Source organism: Myotis nattereri (assembly GCF_964212035.1).
Source record: "Myotis nattereri genome assembly, chromosome: 17".
Lineage (NCBI taxonomy): Eukaryota > Metazoa > Chordata > Mammalia > Chiroptera > Vespertilionidae > Myotis > Myotis nattereri.
Genome location: NC_138092.1, coordinates 6,109,393 through 6,131,987, shown reverse-complemented (window position 1 = coordinate 6,131,987; position 22,595 = coordinate 6,109,393). Strand labels below are relative to the sequence as shown.

Sequence of the window (22,595 nt, the reverse complement as noted above, 5' to 3'; positions counted from 1 at the left end):
TTAGGAGCTCTCACCTGGGGGTCCTGCCAGTCCCAACCTGCCATCCTCATCTGACACTTAGTGACAAGGCATGAGGCCCCCTTTTAATGAGTCCCCTTCCCTCCTTTTCCCCTCCCATGAAATCTTTACTCGATTTCAGGAGACAGGAAGCAGTCTGTTTCGGATCTGTTATGTAGTTTCTATGTCTGGGACCAATATTTACACTTTGGGAGATTAAAAAACAAACCTTTTCTCTTCTGTTAATATTTCTCTTCCCTGAATCATCTGATGCTCTACGTCTAACCACCAGAATGGGAGAAGGTCAGGGAAAGACTAGAAATATCAGGAAATACTGGGAGGCCTCTCTAATTAATACATAAGAATATCACCTCCCAAGTGAACATCCAGTGTATGCCAGAGACGCAGTATATTAACTGTAATTTCTCAACACCCCGCAAAATCAGTACTACTACATATTCCCATTTCACCGATGGGAAACCTGAGGCCCAGCGAAACCTGAGAAAATCTTGATGGTGTCTTGCCATCAGGTATGTGAGCAGATTTTGTTGAGTAGGAAAGCAGGAGAGAAGTATACTTACATGAAGAGGACTGGAAGGACCTGCTGTAACAGACACGCCACAGAGGCTCCTGCTTGACGCTCCGAAAAGTCCCAGGTTTTGGATGAATGTGTTTTCTGCACCTGGCTGAGCGGCTGGCTGGAGAGAGCTAACCTGGTCTCCCTTTGGCTCGCTTGCATGCTCACATTTCTCTTTTGTGGGATGCGGCGGAAGCAGCATGGACATGGCTGGGAGCAGCCTGGTTCTCATCGTGGTTCCGCACCGAAGCTCAGAACCCCAGTTTCCTTAGCTGGAGTGTATGGGTAACTGTGCCTTGTTGACAGAGCTTGGGGAGACTTTAATGGGAAAATGTTGGGGAGCAAAAAGCATATTTGCCCCTCTCCATAGAAGCCCAGATACACGGAAATGCTCATAGTTGGCCCTCAAGGAAGGCATTACTCATCAGTGAACTCTTTTTGCACATTCTACCACCATGTGTAAGCAGAACAAGCCTCTGGACATGAAACAATGGGTTGTTTCCGATGATCAACATGAACCCAGGCTTCATCTTCTTCCAGCACACTAAAGGCCACAAGATGATTTAGTAGCACCTATAGAGCTTAAAGAAGAAAAGGATAGGACCCAGGGATGTTGCCTATAGGGTCCAATGAGCATTCACATTTGCAGGAAACAATGCTATCACTGGTGGTGCAAAGGCGACAAAATAAATTATCTACAAACCCTCCTGGAAAGAGTTCTTTAAGACAGCTACAAACTGAGCGGTGAGAGCTCACATCTAGATGGTGACCAGAGAGAAGGCCTAGCAATGAGCAGTGATACAATTAAAAAAGAGTTGAGCTAAAATGTCACAATGGTGGTTACAAAACTGAATGAAAGCCTGAAATTCATTCAGGAAACATAGTTTTTATGGTATGTAAAATGGTGTCATAACAATGATCTAGACCCCCACACCTCAAATAATTATTAAAGACTGAGATGGGGTGTAGAGAAGAAAACTAAAGTGCTAAACTCATTGTCTTACAAAGGACCTATGACTTTTGTCTTGGTAAGGTGTTTATAGATTTTATTTTTCTTTAAGCATACCTGTACTTGATATTTTTCTAACACAAGCATTTATTTGATCAATAAACAGTGAAAGGTAAAAAAGATAGCAACAAAAGAAATAAAATACCCTAAGATGAATTTTATCTGAAATTTTGAAAATCTACATGGGTTTTTAGTCTTTAAGAAGCCATCTTTTTATTTATTTGTTCACTTCTGTGGGAAAATGACACAGAGGTAGGCTGGGATGGAAGTAGAACTCTACCCTAGTTATTGTGAGATCTGGCTGTCCTGCATTTTCCTGGTATAAAAGGGGAAGGAAAGAAAGTCATGAGGGGTGGGCTCAAGTTTCTCCATGGTTTTACAAAGCTGGGAGGATGTTATGACCTTCATGTGACCCAGAACTGCCCCATGGAATTTAGGGTTCACTTGTAATAGTGGAGTGGGGGGGGAAGGGGCGACAGTGTGTGTGTGTGTGTGTGTGTGTGTGTGTGTGATCCCAGAAATGTCACTTGACTTCTTTTGGCCTCTGCTTTCTCATCTGGAAATTGTGGGTAATGGGCTTTTCTCAACGGTCCCTTAGAGGTTCAAACACGTCAGGTACACAAAGCATCTAACCTAGCAAGAGAAACAGTAGGTGCTTAATTGATGCTGCACCTTTACCTTCCCAGCACTGTTAGGTTTCTGTCGATCTAAACTTTAAGGGGAAAATGTGCTGCTACTGGGCTTATTATCTGAAGAATTCCTCATGTGTCTCTGAAAATGAGAGGAGGGGGCTACCAAAGAGACAGAGGATGATATTCAAGGTGGAGATGCTAGGATCTCACCCTGTGCATTTCCCTGACAATCACTATAATTGGCAGTTTCTCCTCCCATTGGCATAACAATCCCTAATATCCTATGAAATACATTCAGAGAGAAATCCTTATATCTCCAATGAGAGGTATTGCTATTTGATTTAGTAACTATAACTCAGAACTTTCTCCAGAAGAGAAAAGTTGCTTGCAGTTATCCATTTTGAACATAGAATGGTGAGAAAGTCAGCCTATTTATAGCTACGTCCTCATTTGGTTGCATAAGATAAGCACTTCTTGGGAAGGTGGTACTTCCCTAACTCAGGCTCTTCTAGCCCAGAAAGGGAAACTTTGGATGAATCATTGACCAAAGCTTGGCCAATCTTGATCTTTCAAAACCCAGTCTGGTATCACAGTCTTTAGGAAATCTCAAATCTTCCAATTCAACACGATCCCCTTATTCCTTCTAAGGGAGAAGCCAGTCTCGAGCCACATTTTCTAGACATTTGCCAGTAGGGTTCAGGGTCGGATTCTGCCAAGGAGAGATGCTGGCATGGTGCTTTGAAGGCTGAGGAGAAGCAGGCATCGTTATTCTCAGCACCAGCTGTCAGGGGGTTGGAGTGCTGAGATGCAGATGTTGCCAGTGGCTTCTTTTCATTCACCCTCCAGAGAGTTACCTAGCGCAGCATCCTTTCTGGATTCCAGGAATGGCAGCTTCCTGGATGCCTGTCCTTGAAGATTTCCCTACCACCACGACTCTAACCCATCCCACAATTGTTTAAACCTTTGATTCCCTGTATTAAGTCCCTTTTTGCTTGAAATACCTGTGAAGCCCCTGTTTCCTTCCCCAACTTGGAAACACCCTGAGTTAAGCATTGTGTTCCTGACCGTCTTTTAGCACATTAGGCCCAGTATTGCCCAAATCAGTAACTCAGAGGCTGAGTCTATAGCCTGGGGAGAAAGCTGAAATTTTGACAGTTTCTTCAACTGCTGAGGGGAACCAAAAGCTCTTTACATTAAAGAAAAAAAATCTGCAGGCAAATGAAAAGCCTGTGCAGCTAACCTCACTATGTGTCAGGAAGTTCTTTGTAGAATGAATTCAGTGAGCGAATGGGGACTGAAACTAATGCAATCAATAATAGTATAGTCGCAGACTCTGGTGAGTCATTTCAGTATCACTGGGTTAACCACTCGGATATGCTATGACTTCTTAATGGCCCCACAAAATCATTGACCTTTTTTCTTCTTTAAAAATCTAACCAATTAATCTACCAGTGGAAAACCAATGAAGTTTCCCCACTGCCTTCCACTTGACAACCACACGCTGGTTTTGTCGACCTTGAGCGCCGGTCAGCAGCGTAAAGAAGGATGGAAAGTTCTGGCTGGGTAACTAAGTTGGTTAGAGCTTCATCCCGATATGTCAAGGTTGCAGGTGTGATCCCCAGTCAGGGCACAACCAGGAAACAACCAATGAAAGCATAAATAAGCAGAAAAACAAATCAACGTTCCTCCCTCCCTCCCTCCTCACTCCTTCCCTCCTCCCTTCCTCCCTCCTCCCTTCCTCCCTTCCTCCCTCCTCCCTTCCTCCCTTCCTCCCTTCCTCCCTCCTCCCTTCCTCCTTTCCTCCCTCCTCCCTCCCTCCCTCCTTCCCTCCCTCCCTCCTTTCTTTTATCTCTCTCAAAACAATAAAAAAAAAAAGGAAGGGTGGAAGGAATTTGGTAGAAGGTGACCCCCAGATTGCTTTGGAACAGAAGGTGCTCCTTTCAGCTCTCCTTGCCCTTATATCTATGCCACATCATTTTGGAGACCTCCAGAAGAAAATGACATGTGTCAATCATCTTCTGATAAAATACCACATATACCCTAAACCAGGGGCTGGCAAAGTTTTTGTAAAGAAGTAGATATTTTTGGCTTTGTGGAGCATACAGTCTCTGTCCTGACTAAGACACTTTGCCATCATAGAGAAAGTAGCCATAGATCTATGTAAATAAATGAATGTGGCTGTATTGCAATAAAACTTTAATCAGAGGGTAAGATAGATTTGTTTCCGGGGCTGCTGTTTGCCAACCCCTGCTCTAAACTAACTCAGCGTGGTGAACTACTTCTCCTAACCTGAAGAGTACCCTTCCCTCATCCAACTTTGTTCCTTGACTTTAGGAGTTGGCTTTGACAAAAGGCACAGCTAGTGTATGTGTTTCAAAATCCTTGGACAACTTGTGTACAGATGGAGGAGAAAATGAGCATTTATTTAATCCTACCGCTAAGCATTATTTGTGCATTCCTATTCACAGGTGAAGCAGGAATTATGATGCTCATGGAAGGGGAAACTGAGGCACAGGGAGGTTAAATCATTGCCTACAATCACAGAGCTGAAAGTGGTGGACACAGGATTTGAACAGAGCTCTGTCTGGCTACTTCTCACAGGTCTCATAATGGCTAGTGTAAGGCAGCTAGGCTTCCTCTGTGGCCCCACACAGTGACTCAAAAAGTAGAGCTTATGCCCTTGCCGGTTTGGCTCAATGGATAGACCATCGGCCTGTGGACTGAAGGGTCCTGGATTTGATTCCAGTCAAGACACTTGCCCGAGTTTGTGGGCTTGATCCCAGTATGGGGCGTGCAGGAGGCAGCCGATCAACGATTTTCTCTCATCATTGATATTTCTATCTTTCTCTCCCTCTCTCTTTCTTTCTGAAATCAATAATATATATATATATATATTTTAGAGAGAGAGAAAGAAAAATAGAGTTTGGTCAATACAAACACAATTCTTGAATATTCAAACCTACTTAAGAAATAGGGCTCACATAGAATATTTTGTTCTTTTCTCTTTCCACCCCATCTTAACCACTCTTAATTGTACAGTTCAATTTAGTGTTAAGTATATTCACACTGTTGTGCAACCACCCTCTAGAATTCTTTTGGTCTTGCATAACTGAAACTGTGTACTCATTATACAATAATTCCCTATACCCACCCCCATCCCCAGATCCCAGCAACCACCACTCTACTTTCTGTTTCTGTGGATCTGACTACTCTAGGGACCTCACAGAAGTGGAATCATACAACATGTGTCTTTTTGTGACTAGTTTATTCATTTAGCAAAATGTCCTTGGACTAATCCATGCTATAGCAAGTGTGGAAGTTCCTTCCCTGTTAAGGCTGAGTAATATTGCCTTGTATGTATAGACCATACTTATCTGTTGATGGACACTTGGGTTGCTTGTGCCTTTTAGCTATTGTGAGTAATGCTGATGCAAACAGGGGTGTACAAATACCTCTTTAAGACTCTGCTTTCCACTTTGGCGGTTGTATACCCGGTGGAACTGTTGGCTTGTGTGGTAATTCTGTTTTTCTGTCTCTGTGGAAGCTCCTGTGCTGTTGTCCACAGCAGCTGTACCATTTTGCATTCCCACTAGCAGTTCTAGATTCTCTGCATCCTCATCAACACTTTTATTTTCTGTTTGTGTGTGTGTGTGTGTGTGTGTGTTTATATAGTAACCATCCTAATGAGTGTGAGGTGGTTCTCCATTTCTTTTGCTAAAAGAAATAAAAAAGGGAATCACACAAGTTGGCAATGTGCATTTTTCCCTTTAATATTGCAAACATACTTTTAAGTCCACAAACACTCATTTATACTGTCATTTCCAGTGGCTTCCCAGTTTCCAGCTCCATCCCTTGCTCCCTGTGCCACCCTGGCCAAGTTGCTCAGCCTCCCCCTACCTCAGGTTCCACACAGCCTACACGGGGAGATCAGTATTTAAGAGACATCAAGAGCATGTTGTGAGGATGAAGAGGGGATTGCATGGGCAGACCTGCCCTCCTTCCTGGCACATGGTCAGCAATCAATGAATATTATTGTTAATACCTTTTATTTGCCCAGTGCATTGATGGTTCCAGCTAGGTAAGGTTGTTCCTGATTTTTCACTTTGTAAAAAGACATGAACATCAGCTACAGAGCTGCATTCATTTCTTTTTTCCCAGGGATGGCCTGACCAAGGAGAGAACTCCGGGCTAGCAGAGACCAGGTCTACTCTTGACTTCCTCTGAGCAGCTGATGGTCACGTGAACCAGTCTCCGCTCTGCCCCGAGAATACTCAGCCCTGGCCTTGGTTTTTATACAGCCCTCTCCTAATTCACTGTCAGGGTATCTCACCAGCAGATCTGTGGGCCTGCAGCTTTTTGGGGGGCTCCGCGAGATGATGCATGGCCTGGAGAAAGCTTAGTCAAATAGTTACACGGAGGAATGTGCCATTTCCTTCCCTCCCGCTCAGATTTCCATCGGAGTCTTATCTGTCCCCATAAAAGCAAGTGTGGACGTGTATTAAGTTGTCAACACTAGAAAATATAAGGTCTAGAATAGCGATCCTGGGAGCTGCCCAATGTTCTTCTGTGTAACGTCATCTGAGGCTAAGAAGGAGATTCTGCTGGAAGAGGGAGCCTGGGGGCTTTCAGAGGCTGGAAGTCTTTGAGGTTGGGTGTACTTACCTTCTCATTAACCCAGGTTTTTTTAAAAATATATTTTTATTAATTTCAGAGAGGAAGGGAGTGGGAGAGGGAGAGATAGAAATATCAGTGATGAGAGAGAATCATCTGCCAGCTGCCTCCTGCACATTCCCTACTGGGGATCGAGCCCACAACCCAGGCATGTGTCCTGACCAGGAATCGAACCGTGACCTCCTGGTTCCGAGGTTGATGCTCAGCCACTGAGCCACACAGGCCGGGCAAACCCAGGTCATTGTTGCGTGTCAGAGGACCCTCTGTGCATTGTCATCAAGGGCAGGGGGTTGCTAATCACAGGGCAGAGCCCCATGTCAAGCTCCTCTGGGATAGAGACACATATCAGAGGAGACGCTTTCTCTGAAATGAAGCCGAGTGCTGCATGGGGTCGGGGGAGGAGGGCGTGGGCTGAGAAGCCAGGCAGGACAGGGTTGAAATTCTGCCTCTGACACTGTACAGGTCCGTCACCGAGCAGGTCAAAAACCTCTCTGAGCCCCAGTCGTCTTGTCTGTAAGTTAGAGTCCGTATGACCTAACATACAGGTTTCATGGAAAAGATTAAATGAGATACTATGCATATAACGTTCCAGGGGTCGGTTTGCTATGAGATAAAGAGTGACCACACCAAATTGATAATTTCCCAGCTAATGTAGAGAAACTGGATGTTTTTGAAACCTGGGCCCTCTGTCACATGGATAAACGTGTGACATGTAACAGCTTTTTTCTTTCTTTTTTCTATTACTATTGAAATTCTGACTCCTAGAAATGAAAGAGTTCACGTTGGGAAGTGCTGATCCAGACCAACATCCTCACACACAAGCCTCACATGAAAGAACTCATCCTAGTCTAAGCTTCAAGAGATTATCATGTTTCCCCTATGGGTTTCTGTGTCATGTCAATAAACTCAGAATAGTTCATTCACCCATGCATCCATTCATTCCACTGAGAATGGCTGAGGGTTGGCCGTGTTCCAGGAGCGGTGGTAGGCACCACAGCCCTACGTGGAAGGAGACCCAGTACCTGCCTTTTGGGTGATCCCTGTGGAGGGAAAAGACCTCCACACCGACCATTTCATGTCAGAAATGAACACTTGCAAGCTGAGCAGCACCACAATGGTAGAGCTGCCTGCAGGGCCGGTGGACAATGGAATTTTAGAATCGGGAGGAAACTGAGGAGCTGACCAGTGTGAAGCTTTCTGAGGCAGCCTCATTATCTCCAGTCTCGGGGAGCTCCCAGCCCACCTCCACTCCCCGCCCCAGGCAGCCTTGGACAGCTCTGACAGTTTGCAAGTCATTCCTTGTGTGGAGCCAGTGTTTGTCTCCTGGTTACTGCCACAGCCCCGCGGAGTTAATCCTGTCCTTCTGCATGACAACCCTTCAGATGAGGAAGTCACCTTTCAGGTGACAGGCACACCGGGATAATCTTAGCCTCACATTGCGCAGGGGAATTCTGGGGAGTTGTGGGACTCATCTGACTCCATGAAGAGACTCGATGTCACACTGAGGGCATGGTGAGACCGGCTCACTTTGGGTTGATTTGGATGATAGCTACTGGCCTTACTAATCTCACTGGAATTTATATTTTGCAGTATCCTCACATAGACCTGGTGAGGTGGCCCAGGATGATTTATTATTTCCATTTTGCTCATAAATAAAACAAGACTCTTAGAGGTGGTGTGCTCAAGGTTACCCCGGATATATCTGGTAGAACTGGGACCCAAATCCTGAGACCCCGGACACGGAGCAGATGCCACTCTGGGGTCCTCTCCCTTCCCTGCTATTTGTCCTACTTCCTGCCAGTCCTCCCCATAATGTATTTTAAGGTCTCCCCTTAGATCTTTCTTCCTAAAATATTGCCTACTTTATATTACTCCCTTTATCAAAAATCCCCAGCATTTCCTCTTATGTAAAGGATATACCTCCAAGCCCTTAGAATGACATCCAGTGCTCTCAAAGTTGTCTACTTGCTGGGAGTTTCATGGATGGTGAGGTGGATGGATGTTTTGAAGGCCCAGTTTCCATATCCCTTCCTTCCATTTGGGTCTCTGTGCTTTAGCCACCCTGGTCTTCTTTCAGTTCCTCAAATAAGTCAGGTTCCCATGAATTTGCAAATACTGTTGCCTTCGCCTGGAGTATCATTATCCCTCATTCAATTGGCAAACTTGTGCTCATTCTTCCGCTTTTCCCTCAAACATCACTTTCTCAAGGAAGCCCTCGTTGACCCCAGGGCAGGGTATGTCCCCTGGAAATCCTCTTAATGCCTTCTAGACTTCTCCTATCGAGAAGTCATCAGAATTTGATTATATTGTAACTCTCAAGGGTCAGTGGTTGCGTCCCTTCTTCCCCAGTAGACTGTCGGCTCTGTGAGGGTGGGGGGGGGGGGGAGTCTGTGTGGTGGGTCTTTCTATCCTCAGAAGCTAGCAGAGGGCCTGGCACCTCATGTTCATTCCTTAAAGGGCTGGGGAAGGTGAAAAGAACTTTTTCTCAGTCAAATAATGAAAAGTCAACTTGCCGAAAGGCTGTGGCTTTCTGAGAAACATGCTACTGATGCAAAATTCTGAAATGAATCAGGGCACCTGGTAATTCAATACTGACTTAAATCTAAACCAAGTAGGGAGCACTCCCACTTCACGAGTGAAGGGACAGGGGGTGCGGAGGCCTGTGGCAGAATCGCCTGGTCATGAGTCAGAGGGGAGGGTTCTCTGACTCTGGGCCATCCCTGCTCACTCTCGGGTCATTTCTGTTGGATGTTGACATGATGGTGACTTCGGAGGCCTATGGCAGTGAGGGGGGAAGGGGGACACATTAGAGGTGAGACTCAGGCTCAGCTACTGTAGGAGCTGTGTGACCTGGGCCAACACTGAGGCTGGTAACATGGGGAGAATATTATCGTTCCGGAGCCTGCTTGTAGAGTTGTAGGGGTGGAATGAGCAGGTGTTCAAAAAATATTAACTGGCATCCAGTGCTTTTACAGTGTTGGCATCTACCGGTATTTCGGATGTTTGGACATACTGCATTTGAAGGAATAAGTCACAGTTCCATGAATAAAGAAAATGCGTAGTTAATCTATTGCTGATGGACGAAAAGGCTGATTTAGTTCCTGGTTCAATGGCAGAGACCTGGAGGCAGTGATTTAATTCCCTAATGGTGAACGCCTGTCTGCTTGACAAAGAACAGCCCTAGTGAGGCCACACTGAACGAAGCCACTCTTCGAAAGAGCTTGTGGGTGACTTGCTCATTGTTAGCAGATGAGATGCTGTTGAGGAGTTTGTTTTTTTAGATTCAAACATTTTTTGAGCACCTACCACGCCAGGCACACTGTTAAGCACTTTTCACGTGCTGATTTGTTTACTGCTTTCCCTATATGAATGATATTCCCTTTTTTCAGAATAAGGACATTCGGATTCAAAGGGATGCAGTCACTTACCCCCTTCCCCATTCACACAACGATTAAACAGCAGAGCTGGTACTTGAACCCAAGTCTGCCTGAAGCCAAGTCCCATTGCACTTCTAAATAAATCCTATTCTCTCCCTAATAAAACACATTCCATGGAGAGTGAAGACCAGAAGTATAGATAGGAAAACCTACTCAAGTTTTATTTTTAATAGTGATAACTATGAGTATTTATTATTGCCTGATAACTTCAAAAAAAAACCCACCATTTTTTTGGAATGTAGAACTTTCCATTTCCTTTCATAGGAGCTATTTCTGACCTTCTCTTTCTCTATTTGAAGTTGCATGAACCCCTGGGAGAGGGGCTGTTTAGCTTGGGGGTAGGCAGGGGGCATTGGACTAGGGACCTTTTCTAGCCCTGAGTCTCTCCTTTGGGGGATTCATTCAATATTGTTGAGCCTCAGTTTTTTATGTGTGAAATGGGGACTATTATGCTGCATATTTGCCTACATTTATAGATTTTTGGAGGATCTACCAAGATAAATGGTTGTAAATGTGATGCACAAGACTCCGTGTTACTTTTCTAAGGCAGAGCTACCAGGTTGCTCCTGCAGATGCTCTTGGCATGTCATTCCTGATGAGAATTGATAGTTACTTGGACATAATAGTGAAATCTCTCCTCCTGTGACTTATATGCATCTTGAAGTGTTTCCATTTGTGCATATAGGAGGGTTTTCTAGTTGGAGGAGGTGCAATTCTATTTGGAGGTGTGGACTCAAGGTGCCACTAAACTCAATGCATTTGCTTCCATTAGCATCGAGTGAATCCTTCATTTGAGGACAGCTTTGCTGCCCAGCCCCAATCTATTACTGCAGTCAGTGGCCTTATCTGGCGAGTCTTGTCCCGGTCAGACTCCAAGCCAAGTACCGCAGGGACTAATGGTGTCACTTCGTCAGTCATTTCTATGACGACAGAAGCCTGCTTTGCGGGTTTCTGTCACTGTCAGGACCGTTGATGGAATTAGAGCCCTTAGTTCATTTCTGTTGTTGTTTATTATCTGAATAAACTCTGTCCCCAGCTCTCTTTGCCTTATCTGAGAAGACAGAGCCAGCCGTGCGTGAGTCACCGGGTCCAGTCAATTGCATTTCTACAATTTTATTAGGACGGCTGGGTGGATTAGCTTTATTAAACATGGAATAAGTTTCGTGGGTATACATCAGAGTCTACTACAGTTCCCAGAATAATTGATAATTGTGTGTGTGTGTGTGTGTGCGCGCACGTGCGTATGTGTGCGTGCTTAGAAGCATCTATAGAAAGGGAGCCAGGAGACCTGAGTTGCTGCATCATGACTCTGCTAATCCCAAGGGTAACCTTGACTATGGCCAGAAACTTGTTGGTCTTGCTTAGTGCTATGCACAAAGTGCCGTGGAACCCAGGGGTTGTCAAGAGAGGGACAAGTTAAGTTTTCTGGGCATATTTGAAAGCTGGGCTTTGAACTATGAATTTGATTTCACCAGATAGACAGAAGCAAGGGCACGAGCTAATCTTCACCGGGGAAGCTGACGGAACAGAGTCACGGAGGGTCAAAGTACATAATAGGTCCCAGGAATGGTGCATCTTTGACTGCGGTGAGAAAGGTGGTTGTACTGGTGGGGCCTGGAGAGGTAAGAGGTTGAGGCCAGGTCATGAGAGGCCTTGAGGACAAAGCTCAAGTTGTAGTACTGGGCATTGGGCAACTCCGAAAGCCTTGGCCACAGCAGAGACCATGGGGCTTTGTGACCGCAAGGAAAGTCGCAGAATTAGGAGACGTGGAGCCTTAGCCATCAGGAGCCGTAAAACCTCGGTGTGTAGAGCTTTGGCCCAGAGAGGGCACATGCCTTCTTCAAGGCCACACAGCACAACAGAAAAGATAACCTTTCCCTTGGGGGAAGGAGAGGATCTTTACAACAGAAAGATGATATTTCTCCACACGCCACCTAGACGCAGCTCCCCGCGTGCTGTCACCCTTGCGCAGAGCTGCCCAGGGCTCCCTGCAGACCTCACCCGTCAGGGGCAGGCTTTGAGTAGACTTGCAAGTTGCCTGATTCACCATGCTTCACTCATCTCCGGTAACTTACAGCCTCCTTTAAGCGAATGTAAATTATATTCAAATGAACCAAGCCTTGACCCTTATGAAAAAAACAACATGAAATTTCTGCTCTTATTTTCTCCTTCCGATAAACAAATGGCATAAGGGATCCCTTGGGGAAAGGAGGGGTCACAAACACTTTTCTTCCTTCCCCTGGTCTCCGCATGGGTACCACCTGCACGGGTGCAGACCCCATCGTGAGTGACCAGCACAGCAGGTCCTTGCCCTGGGAGGTCATAGCTGAGGCTGAGTTTGGGTTATAACCCTGAGTAACTGGGCTCTTGGATACAACAATCTTTGCTGATAAGTAGGACCCAGCTTGCTGCCCAACACCACCCATCTTGTTGCATTGGGGCCTTAAAAATAGCTCTACAGGTGGACAGATTTTAAATTCCCATTTCAGAGATGAGGGTCAAAGAAGCAAGCCATTTGCCAGGGTCACGTCATGCATTTAGGAGGAAGAGGAAACAGGTGAAATGGGGAGGATGCAGGGCCGGGGGCCTGGCTTCCTTCCTGGTGGGGGTGACAGGTGGAGAAGGAGCCAGGGGCAGAGTAAAGGCAGCTGCTGACACTCGCCTTACCCTAGAGTCTGTCGTTGAAAGTTGGAAGGATGGGTTTCTCAGTTGATGCTGAATTATGAATAGCTAACAGAGTGAGAAGGAAAAAAGGAAGCCTGGTTTCTAATTTTATCTTCTGTGGCACTCAACCAAAAAGCCCCTCAAGGTGGCCGGAAGTTGGAAACCCTCAAGGCACAAAGCCCGGGAGCAACATGCAAAGGCCCTCAGGGCAAGGGCGGGGTGCCCTGGAGATTATGTGCCCCGGGGCTGTGTCTGGGTCCCTGCTCTAATTAGCTATTACGGTTTCTTCCCCCTGGCTGCTCATTTGCATAGTGTCATACCCATATGGTGTTGTTTTATTTACCTCTTCTAGGGGAATGGTTGCTTTAGAAAGAGAAGAGACCGGAATCCTTGACTTTCTGTCCCTCCTGCCCTGCCACCCTCTCGCTGTCACCCTCTCCAGCCTTTGCCCCTCTCCTGGCCTCCTGACTTATTTTATAAATGAGGACCCAGATTGAGTGATAGAATCCATTTCTTCCAGTGAATGGTTGCCGGTGGGTGTGGAGGGGTTTATAGCATCGATGTTTCCAACCAGGTTGAGTTTCAATGTGACCTACTCCCATCTCTTCCCCGATGGAGGAACGTTTGGAAGTTTGAGAAGCGAGCCAAGGATGGTTCTGCCCATAGAACAGAGATTTGAATTACAGGCTGCTTTGCTCTTCCTTTGAGATTTCTGGACAGCTGCTCAATTTTGCCATTTTAGGTGTGGACTTTGCAATTTACACGCAGTCCCTTAATGAGCTTCAAGACAGAGTTTTCACCCTGTGTTGGGGGGGGGGAGGGGCGAGGGTAAGAGAGAGCAAATATCTTGACCTTGCCTTGTTCTTGAAATAATTCTGGGTGATTTAGTCACTCATTCATGTGTTCTTGGCTCGCTAGCCTCTGGTAGTCAAACACCTGAGAAGTATTAAACAACAACCAAAAAACAAACAAATGAAAAAAGACCTTTAGAGGCACAGCTAACGGAGGCTCCATCACCCTTTAAAATGCTTTCATTCCATGTTTATTTATTAAACAAGCATTTATTTTGGGTGCATGCTGTGCCGGGCACCGGGCGCGATGCCCAGGATCCAGAGCTGGAGAAGGTCCCGTGTCTGCTTTGAATCTGCTTATAGTTTGCGAATTTCACAGCTCAGAGGTCACAGCTACCCAAGAGCTACAGGAAAGGGCGCAGGACAGAACTTCAGGGAATTTGTGAACTCTGTCAGACACTTCGTGCAAGGTTTTATTTATATGTGGATTTTTCTGGGAAGAGGGTTCATAACTTTCATTGGATTCGTAAAGCATCCATGATCAAAAAATGTCTTAGAACCACGGTTCTGCGAGTACAGAAGAAATTCTAGATGACCCTGCCCTGATTGTCTGCAGGTGGGAAGGCCTTTTATTTGCTCAGTCTTGGTAGGTTATCTGCATTGGAGGCTTGGTTTTTTAAGTCTATCTTCTAAAAGTAGACTTCTTAAAAATTGGCTCAATGTCCTTGCCACCTGTATTCCAGCTCAGGGACTTGTATGCATTGAGTGTTAACATTTTCCATGGTGCTTAGCACATGCCTTGCCAATAAGGGATCCATGGAAAGTGTGTTCATTGATTGTGCTCCAACCTTGCCACTCGATTCTCTATTCAGGCATCCATTTTCCTGATTCTGTTCCATCTCCGGCCACTGTGATGTATCCTGCCTCCGTCAAGGCAGTTGGGAATAAGGAACATTCCTTGGTTGGGGTGTGTGCACACACACATCACTTCTCTGAGGCTCACACCCTTAATGCTTTGTTCCTTAACTATCGTGTGGAGCAAAGTGTTTGGACACCATATTAATAATAGCTCTTAGCATGTATGTGGCACATTCCATTTTCAAAGGCATTTATAAACGTCGGAAGATGAAAGCGTGCACCACCCACCCTGGGAAAAGGGGAGTGTTAATCACCACCTTGTCTGTTCCTTGGAGAGGGTCACTGAATCTGAGAGCTGGAAGAGATGTCAGAGGTCATGGTGCAACCTCCATCTCCTTGAGTTCTTGAGCCCGTAGGGGCGGGGTATTCCCTACATTCTCTTTCATGAGTTCATACAAACTCTTTCTCCATGTAACTTTCAATAATATCTATCTATCTATCTATCTATCTATCTATCTATCTATCTATCATCTATCTATCTATCTACCCATCATCTATTCACCCCCCCCTCCCCTTCCTCTATCTTTCATTCATTTTGTCTCTTCCCTCTTTTGCTTCCTTCCTCCCTTCCTTCCTTTCTTCCTCCCTATATCTTCCCTTTCTTCTTTCCTTTCTTTCTGTCTTTTTATAGAGCCCTTCTAAAATTACAGATACATGAACAAAATGATGCTGTTTAAAGCCATTAAATTTGGGGTGGTTTGTTATATATGGAAAGAGAGCTGTAACCCCTGGGAAGACTGGGGTACGTGATCCCCCTGGCTGCAGTGACATTTCAGGCCCGCTGCACCCAACCTCGATTCTCCTTCCTCTGCTGCGGTTCTCTGACGCCGGGGGCACTGACAATTTTAACTCTGTACCTTTGGCTTCTCTTGCCCAGTGTAGCACTTTCAGACGTTGTTCCTGTACCTGCTGCTCTACCATTCCCTACGGTGCTGACATGGAGAACTTTGACTAAGCTCTCTTTCTTCTTTTAGTTAAAGGCAACCTTTAGTAAGTGTCTGCTGCTTCTCATGCACCCGTCTTCATCAAAATGCTATGAGCCAGATGACATTCGGCATCCCGTTTCCAGACCAGGAAGCTGAGGCCCAGAGAGATGAAGTAGCTGTCCGAAACTGCACAATGAACAGACAGTGGAACTAGGAATCGAACCCTAGTCTGTCTTGATCTGGAGCCCCACAGTTAACATCCTACTATTTGTGTGGCTCACAAAGGAGTTTAATGATTATGATGCATTACTTCTCACCCTTTTGCCCCAAGCATCCTTCTCATCATTTCCCCATCACAAACTGCTTATTTTTTAAAGAGTTTATCTATCAAATAACTATATAAAATAAGTAACTTTATAAAATAACTATGTAAAACAAGTTATTTGTTTACTAGGTTCTTATGAACTGAAGCTATCAGTATTTCAAGAACGTTTGTGAAGTGCCCTGTGTCATTTCACTGACTCCTCAATGACCCAGAGAAGATGTCCTGATTCTCCTCATTTTATAAAGGAGGAGGCAGCTCTTGAGGGGTGGGTTCCCCCCGGACACACAGCTGGGAAGGAGTGTGCCTGAGCTCTACGCTCCGTGATTCCTGCGACTCTGTTCCTTTGAGCTGGCTCCTTACTTCTGATGATGGTCATGGCATCACCGTTGCATCCAAACTGAGCTGATGCAATTGTAGCCAAAAGCACAAAGACTTTTTTAAAAAATGTAATTAATCTATACAATGATATCATGGATAGCTGTATTCTTTTCAAGGACCCCATTTTTGTTATCATAGATAACCAGTTAGTTTGCAGTAAGATTATCTAGAGGAGAGATACTAGCAATGTCATTGCCAAATTGTACATTCAGCTTTAATATGATTTTGTGTAATAAATAATATTGAGGTTCAACAATAGCAATGATAGGCAAAAAACGTAATAATAGCTGCTATTTATGAAGAGCTACCGTGTGTCCAGCTTTGCGCTAAACACTTTATTTCATTTTCTCCTTCAGATCCTCTACCCACAATGTATTTTATAGGAAGGTCAGTTTCTGAGAACTTAAGATGTACAAGGTTGTGCTAATGGAGGCCTTGGCATTTGAGTCCAGGTCTAGCCCAAAGCTGGAGCACTTAATCAGTGCAGTACATTAGAAAACATCACCCACTTTGAAATAAGCACACAGGACTTCCAGGCACCATCTATGCAGTTGTTGATAAAGCATCGTATCCTTGGTGATCTGGGATTGGGGTTGGTGGTGGTTGGCGTCATCTAGAAGATAGGGGTGGTTGTTATTTCCCAGGTCCAGAATTTTAGTGGCGGCCTTTCAAAGGCCATTCTGAATCTTGGGGCTAAGAAACAGTAGTTTCAGCTTGTGCTCATCTTTCCCACGTGACATGCAGCTCCTTGAGGACAAGCTCCTCAAAGATATTCCATGGACTTTGGGTACAGTGTCTGCCAATAATAGGGCCTTCATCAAGGTCTTGAGTTGCTGTGGAGCTACGGGAGGGAAGATGAGAAATGCTAGTGTGTCTGGGATGTAGAGATGGAGAGAATGCAAGCATCCGAGACTTCATGAACATGAAGAAGTCATCCCTGGGGTAGGAGGAGAGGACGTTATGAATGAAGTGGATGGATAGAAAGACAACCTGTGGACTCCTCCATGCTCTGCCAGTGATTAACTGTGTGGTTTTCCTCTCTGAGCCCATATTTCCGGAGAAGATAATGTTACCTGCTTATCTTGACAAGAAAATAGTTATAAACACCGTAAGACAGATCATACACACCTAAAATTATATAAATACAACGGCAATGGCGTCAATGACAACGGTGATAAGGAAGTTTTCTTGTGTTGATCACCATCCTGGCATTCTTCATACAATGTCCTCACAACAGCCCTGTGGGTCATTATCTCTAGTTTACAGATGAGGAAACTTTGAGATAGTATCAATATTAATTATGCAATTATCAAACACATTCAAAAAAATTCTGACGTTCACTCGGTCTTCTGGGAGATGGCCGAGTAAGAGAGCTGGGGAACAAGAGATGGCGCTTTGTTGGCCAAAAAGCAACCCTTCCAATTAAGTCTAATTCAGATCTTGCTGGGAACACCTGTGCAACTCAGGTTCACAAGGGATCCTTGGGTTTTTAACCTCCTTATTGAAGTATGATTGACAGACATATCTTTAATGTCTACAACTCATGAGTTTGGAGGTAAGTATACACCTGTGAAACCACCACCACAACCTATGTCATAAACATATCCATCCCCTCCAAAAATTTCCTTCCATCTTCTTTATTTATGACAATAATTATTTTAAGGGATTCTTGAGAAGTGGAACTTGCACCTCCAGGCAAACGTTTTGCACTACCCATAGTCCAGGGACATGCCCCAATCCTCTGGAATAGACCCACTAGGGCTGCCTGGGTAGAATGAAATCAGGCTCTTCTTAAGCCAACTGGCCAGAGTTTGGGCAACTCCATGACCTCATCCTCCTTGTTGTGTTGAAGAAACAAAGATAATGACACTTTCCCAAGGCAGCGGCTGTGTAAGTCTTAATTTGTGAGTGTTTGTAAATGGCTTTGAAGATGGCAAAGGTTATTTAAGTGCTAAGTATTACTTATTGTGGTTCTGAGCTCTGTGCCTCCTCCCCATTGTCATGATACAAAACAATAAGGGATATGGTTAAAGAGCCTCTGAAGTATCCAAGCAGTAAGAGATTAGGTAACCTTGGCCTGAGCCCTGTGATGGTATCTGCAAACCTAGCATTAGCTTTGCAGCATTTTTGTGTGGGCCGGCGGTTGCCTAATTTGCCCTTGAACGTGCCAGCAGCAGGCCCTGCCTCGGGTTTGGCACATAGGTGATGCAAACGCTCTTTGGTCAGACCTGGTTGCTGACATCATGCTTTGCTGTGTGCTCTTTGAGATGTAAATTAGGTGGTGGAGGAGCCCCCGTCCTTTCATCATTGACACTTAATGGGAGAGAATTACCATTCGTTGAGCCCTTCTGTGTGCCAGACACTTTTACGAACATGATCTCATTTATTTTCAAAACAATCCAATGAAGGGGGCATGAATGGCCACATTTTACAGATGGGAAAACTGAAGCCCATGGAAGTCAAATAATTTGCCCTTGATCATATAGCTAGTAAGAGGCCTGGCAAGGATTATGATCCAAGACTGTCTGGCTCCAAAGGCCATGCTCTTTTATTATATTAAACTGTAGGCATCATGCCCTACTCTATTCTCCACCCCCACGGCCTGCTCAAGTTTTACCAAATCCCCTGTTGAAACCTACTTCTACTATGGCTCCTTCTGCCTCTGGCTCCCTCTTCAGCTTCATTCCACCCCATGACCCAGTGCTCCACCATTTCAGTTCCTCGAACATGCCAATGCCTCCCTTCTCTGGACTTTTGCACAAAGTACCTTCAAAGGCTTATCTTTTCCTTTCACTCCAGCTAAACTTTCATACATCATTCTCTTGGGGATGCCTTCACTGACACTCCAGACCAGGAGTTCTCCATCACGGTCCTGGACCAGCAGACAGCAACATCACCTGGCAACTTGTGGGCAATGCACATTCTTGGGTCTCACCCCAGAATCCAAATCTCTGGGCAGGGGGCCCAGTGCTCCAGGTGATTCTTTGGCTGCTTAAGCTTGAAAACCACCAGGCTTTCTCCTTTGACACTGGTGACATTGCACGGTGTTTAGCAGCACCCCAGCTCTTATCGGTTCAATGTCAGCCGCACTCCTGTGTATGTCTTCGCCTCCCTCCAGGTTGCAACATCTGAACAAGTATTCAGACACAGCTCACTGTCCCCTGGTGGAGAGAGAATCACTGCCTTAGACTGAAGGCTGTCTCCCTGCGAGGCATTCCTGGAACTCCTGGGCCTTATTGGAGTTGTCGCCGGCATGTCTGCTGTTACATTGCTGGCAGCGAATGGACTGCGGACCCTTACAGGTTCTGAGGGCATGACGAGATGACGTGGCAAGCTTGCACTGCACCTCCTCCAGCCCAACCCTGTATCTGAGCTTTTGGGAGGTGATAGGACTTGGGGCCGGAGTGGGAACACAGGCCAGCACTACCTGACAGCCAGTCTTCTTCCTCAGAGCCCTGGGGGCAGAGGGGCTCCTGCATGCCCGGCCCAGCAGGATCCAGGGACTGCTGCCTTTACAATACGGCAGCCAAGAATGTGAGTCAATGCAAGAGAGGAAGGAATTGTTCTCTCAGAATGATGCAGAAGGCCCTAACCAAAGATGGGCTCATGCTATTGTCACCGAAAGAGAAACAAAACCGCATTCTGCCCACAAGAGCAATAGGGAGCTCATTGGCAACAAGACTGACTCAGCCTGCCTCGTGGTGGCGTAGGCCTTTGTGACAGCGGTGCATGCAAGTTACAGGAGGGACAGGCAGCGACTGACCCTCTGCTGCCCCACATTTCCTCGGTCGGAGGCAATTCCCAGAGCCTGGGGAAAGGAGCGCTGCGGAGTGGAGGAAGAAGGAAGGTCTAGCTTGCCTCCCTTTTCCAAATGGATGGTCAGCTTCACCATCCCAGCTCCATAGGGAGTGGATGTGAACACAGGGCGCTTGGTTGGCTACGTACCCATCTGTCCTTCCGAGGGCTCCACCACTCCTGGGAATCAATGAGTTCCACTGAGTTCCTAGCCAGTGTGCTCAGTGGATAGAGCGTCGGCCTGCGGATTGCAGGGTCCCGGGTTCAATTCTGGTCATGGGCACATGCCTGGGTTGCAGGCTCAATCCCCAGTAGGGGGTGGGCAGGAGGCAGCCAATCAGTGATTCTCTCGCATCATTGATGTTTCTATCTCTCTCTCCCTCTTTCTTCCTCTCTGAAATCAATAAAAATATATTTTTTAAGAAAGAAATTTATGGCAGACACATGGCTAACGTCACGCTTCATCCCACCTAAAAGATTATTACAGTTTTGGAGTAACAGTTGAGATATGAGAAGGTGAGGACCTAAGAGGCAATTATTTTCATATATATATATATATATATATATGTATATATATATATATACATATATATATATATACACATATATATATATATGTGTGTGTATATATATATATACTTTTTTCTTCTTCATCAAAGAAAAGTTTATTTTTGTTGTTATTGAGATTTTGAAAGGAGGAAAAAAATGGGGAAAATAGAATTTTTTCTGTTTAAAATTTTCATTTTTATTTTTTTGTTTCATGTTTGTTACCAGATTGTCCCAACAATTTTCTTTTCTGCTTTTTCACTTAACATTATATTTTAAGGCTGTCTGCAATTAGTGCAAAATGAAATCATTTTCAGAGTGGTACCTAAGTTCAATTTCAGTTCATTCCCACATGTAAAGGCATTAAAATGTCCCAAACATGGAACGAGAAATACAATATTCTAGCACATTCTAAATGTGTTCACTTAAATCTAAGGACCAGTCTCACAATTTCTTTGACACTAGAGATCTACAGAAATCAGTATTTATGAGCTACTAACCTGCAATCTGTAATGATTTGCATAGGTGCTGAAGCATAATTTCAGTATAGTCTATATGCCATCTCGATTTAACCAATCTCATTGTGGGCTTTTGCAGTCATAAATAGCTTTACAACTTATGTGTAGGACTTTTTTTTTTTTTTCTTTTCTGAAATTAAGAGCATTTCCTTTGAAATGAAGTGAGAAATTCAATCACTGGTTTCGAAAATATGAACACATTGAACCTCGATAAAATTGTCGATGAAACTGCTTTCCAAATTAAATTCATTAGCAATGTGCGAATGCATCTAGTTAACTTATCCTTATCAAACTCAGGTGAGACTTTAAAAATATATAACAGAGAAAACTGTGCCAGTGTTCGCATTTCTCGGGCGAGGGCTGAGACCGAAGGGGCAGGGCCATATGTGTACGTGATTTGAGGCAGACATGCACGACACCAGGCATCATCCGTTTGTCTCTCACGCTGCAGCTTACAGCATGAAGAACAAGTCAGCATTGCTTAGCACTAGGTGTTTTTCTGCCAGAAGCGTTTCTCTCATGCCTACTACATTCATGAAATCTATTTTAAAAACTGGAAAAAACAATGCCTCCCCACAACCCCAAACAAATCCGCATTCCCCTGAGGGCTGGATCTCTCCTTGCAGGAGTTAAAGATAATTTGTACAGAATCAAATTACTGAAGAGAGTTGTAACCTGGTTTCAAATCCTCTTGGGTGTCCTCACTCGGAGCCACCTTGAGTCGTTGCAATTAGAGCAGAGGAGACTGATTTAAAAGCCACGTGTGGTCCAGAGACAGTGGATGGAGAAAACACAGAGGGCAACTGTTTTCCTTTTATCTCCCTCCTCCCTCCTTTCTCTGTCTCTTTCACTCTCTCTCTTCCTTGCCCTCTCCCTCTCTTTCTCTCATGAGGCATCCATTTTAGTCTGAAGTGGAATATATGGCAAATAGGGGTTCACTAAGATAATGAATACTATAATATCACTATTAAATTACCCTTGGCTGTCCATGGCCGGTAGCTCAGTTGGTTAGAGCATCATCTTGAGGAGTTACATCGAGGTTTCAGATTTGATCCCAGGTCAGGGCACACACAAGAATCAACCAATGAATGCATAAATAAATGGAACAGTAAACTTATCTCTCCCTCTCTCAAAAATATTAAAAATAAAATTATTTTTGAAATTTGTTTATAATATCAGCTAATAATACCTTAAGTAATGTTCTAATCACTTAATAATAAAATTAAGATCAAATCCAAATTTTAATTAACTGATGTTTACAATGATTTCACTTACAGGGAACCAAAGTGTTGGGTTTTTTTACACTCAATACAGACAAAATTCTCTCTCAGATTAAAAGTCAGTCAGCGACAACACAGGGGAAAAGACAAGGTCAAGGAGGTGGGATGGAGGGACCCCAAACTTCTTATGG

The 22,595-nt window shown here is 44.9% G+C and overlaps 1 long non-coding RNA gene across 2 annotated transcripts in view; it reads left to right on the top strand.

Annotated features, from left to right (window-relative positions):
* Nucleotides 1-22,595, top strand: part of LOC308533388 — a 316,610-nt gene that overhangs the window by 287,995 nt on the left and 6,020 nt on the right. The window lies entirely within an intron of this gene.